Below are 3,712 nucleotides of genomic sequence, written 5' to 3' on the forward strand. Positions count from 1 at the left end.
GTTCTCCATCATGGACGACAGCTTAGCCATCATCCTCCTTTCTCCCACCACCTGCACTGTGTTCAGGGGGCCCCCCAGGACAGAGCTGGCCCAGCAGACCACTCCATAAAAGATGGCTGATGCCACCACGTTGTTGAAGAAGGTCCTCAGGAGAGCCCCCTGCACTCCAAAGGACCTAAGTCTTCTGAGCAGATCTGCTCTGACCCTTCTCATAAAGTGCATGAGTGTGATTAGTCCAGTCCAGTTTATTTTTCAGGTGAACACCCAGGTACTTGTACGATTACACCATGTCAATATCCATTCCCTGGATGTTCACTGTGTTCTATGTATTACAACTGGACATTATTATTTAAATGGCAGCATGGTCTTGCATATATTATTTATTTAACAACAACACTAATCTTCCATTTCATCCAGCCTGTGATAAAATCTGTTCTATCTGTTCCCAACGTAAACCACTTGGCTGAAATCCCTTATAGGCAGGAACGACACAGCAGGGGCCAAATGATAACTGAGATTGAACAAAAATGCCGTTATTAGTTCCATTTGCGTTGCCGTCCTTAAGCTCTATCAAACAGTGATGTTGTGGTGGACCAAGGGGGCGGGGCCAAGCTGCCGCTGCAGACAGGTGGTGCAGTCTCCAATCCCGGGGCCACTCATCTGCTGGGGATCAGCCTGATCCCCAAAAACAGGAAGGTGTGTGTGTGTGTGTGTGTGTGTGTGTGTGTGTGTGTCCGCAGTAGGATGGGCGTGTAGGCAAACCCGCCGGAGGGACACGAACCAGCACGGACGGCTGGAGATACCCGGATATCCCAGAACCGGGCCTGCGAGCCCGCAGTTTCTTTTTCGGCCAACGAGCCACCTTTTGTTCGAGAGACTTGTGAATAAACACGCCAACTGGCGCTGTTTTGCCTCCGCCGGCCTCCTCTTCCTCATTCCCTGGCCCTGAGCCAGAACGATGGTTCACAGATGTCTCCTCCATTCACACCTAAGTGTTCAAATCAAGTCAATCAATTACATTTTTACACTGTTAATCAGAATTTTTCACCCTTTCACGAGGACAACAAACGATGTAATCAGTAGAACTCCGTCTCCCTCTGTTCATGGAAGGTGTTGAAGTGGTTTGCAGTATAAAAGTGAAGTACATTTTCTATGTCAGTACATTATATTTTACTGAGAATAATCTTCAAGGAGCCAGGGTAGTCTACTATTCTTGTTATCTTACATGAAATATTATTAATACACACACACACTTGCGATATGTGATGATGTAGTATAACGCATTATAATATAATTAATACTGTGAAGATAATTTTTTAGTGATTTAAGAGGTCACAATCCTAAATCATTCCACATTAATAAAGCTATTTCCAGCAATCCCAAATAATGAATGTGTGGCATCTATTCAAAGTGTGGTGACTCACAATGCTGGTCATTGCGTGCAACGGCTACAGCAAATGAGTACAGCCATTTTTAATTCCTTTGTGGCTGTGCATGGATTAACGGGAAGGGATCAGACGGTTATTAATGTGTCTTTTTGGGGCGTCGACTGTGTGTTGCATAGTCGGTTACTAGACGACGACGCTCCAAGTAACACCCGACGTTGTGAAAGTCATCAGCGGGACCTCGGCTCAAACCTGAACCGCTGCCCTTGCTCCCCACCCTCACCTCCGCCCTTCCCCTGATCCTCACCCTAACCTCCCTCCCTTCCATTACTCATCATCCTCACCCCCTTCCAAACCTACCTCCCTTCTCTATTCCTCTTCCAAACCCTCTCCCCTGCTCTACTTCCCGCCCTAACAGCCCCCTCTCTCCATCCCTCATCTTATCCCCTTCCAAGCCACGTTACCTCACCCAAACCAGGCGTTGTATCCCATCTCCCTTCCTACCAACCCCACCTCTCCTTTCCCCCCGATCTATCAATCCCAGGACTCCCATTTGCCCGTTTCCTCCAACAATGAACTTGCCACCATCCCCTTAGTTTCTACATTCTCGTACAGAACACTATCTACACATCATAGTATCAAACATCACTTCCCCGCCACACAACAGCAGGGCAGCCCACCTCAACAATACAACCTCTTCTCGGCTTAAGGACCTCTTACAGTAGTTGCAGCCACATTCCCCAGGGAGCCTGGAGATTACACACCGTTTCCAACCCCGTCAACACATCGGCGACGTACACGGCCTCACCGCCCTACACGTTCATCACGCATGTCATCCATCATTACATGCACAACAATGTCGCCGACGCTATAGAGGAGAAACACAACACACCATGATAGACTCCGACAACAACAACAACAGCTACATACACTCCACACACCTCCTTTTTACAGCCTCCACACACTGATATATTTTTTATATATTATACATTTATTTATAATCAATTACACATCTGTCGCACAATTAATATACATTCATTACACATTTGTAACACATACTGTACATGACGCTAACCTCTTCTTTCCTTCGCTCAAAAGGCCAGTGATACAGAGACAGAGCAGTCAATTTCCACAATTATTTACCTTACCCAACCCTTACCCGAACATTCTCAAATCCAAACCTTAACCTTCTCTATGTATTACAATTGGACATTATTATTTAAATGGAAGCATGCACTTGCATAAATTATTTATTTAACAACAACACTAATCTTCCATTTCATCCAGCCTGTGGTGCAATCTGTTTTATCTGTTACCAACGTCAACCACTTTGCTTAAATCCTTAATAGGCATGAACGACACAGCAGGGGGCAAATGATACCTGAGATTTAACAAAAATGGAACTGTTTTTAGATCCATTTGCATCACCGTCCTCACACTCAATCAACTACATTTTTGCACAATTAATATTAATTTTTTACCCTTTCACGAGGATAGCAAACGATGTAATCAGAAGAACTCCATCTCCCTCTCTTCATGGAAGGTTTTGAACGGTGATAGCAGTAGAATGGAAGTAAAGTAGATTCATATGGAGCATATGGAAAAAATACATTATATTATACTGAGAATAATCTTCAAGGAGCCAGTCTACTATTCTTGTTATCCTACATAAAATATTATTAAAACACACAAACCTTTGATATGTGATGTAATGTAATAGTATAATACAGTATAATATAATTAATCCTGTGTAGATAGGAAATTTTGTCTTTGAATAATTTTTAAACAATTTAATGCGTCACAATCCAAAATCATTCTACATTTATAAAGCTATTTCCAGCAGTTGCTATGTGTCATCTATTTAAAGTGTGGTCAATCACAAAGCTGGTCATGGCGTGCAACAGTTCCTGCAAATGAGTACAGTCACTTTTAATTGATCTTGAGACTCTGTGTATGGCTTAACGAAAGGGTCAGATGGTTATTAATGTGTCTTGTTGGGTGTTGACTGTGTTTTGCAAGGTTATGTCGACGATTTTTTAACCAAGTTACACCCAACGTTGTTGTGAAAGTCATCAGAGGGACCATGGCGCTACGTGAACCTGAACCATCCTGTTTACCCAACGACTACTTTGCAGAAGGAGTGAGAAATCCTGAGCTTTCCACCTTTAGGGTACCGAGACGCCAGTACGAGGTCACAGAACAGTGGAAGTACTTAGGGTGAGTTGTCAGACGATAACGTTCGTAACTTGATTATAGATTCCCAATTCAGATGGAGATATTTGTGAAGATTCTTTCCCTGGTCGCCTTCATCACACTTGAAGGCGACT

Source organism: Zeus faber, assembly GCF_960531495.2.
Source record: "Zeus faber genome assembly, chromosome: 4".
NCBI lineage: Eukaryota > Metazoa > Chordata > Actinopteri > Zeiformes > Zeidae > Zeus > Zeus faber.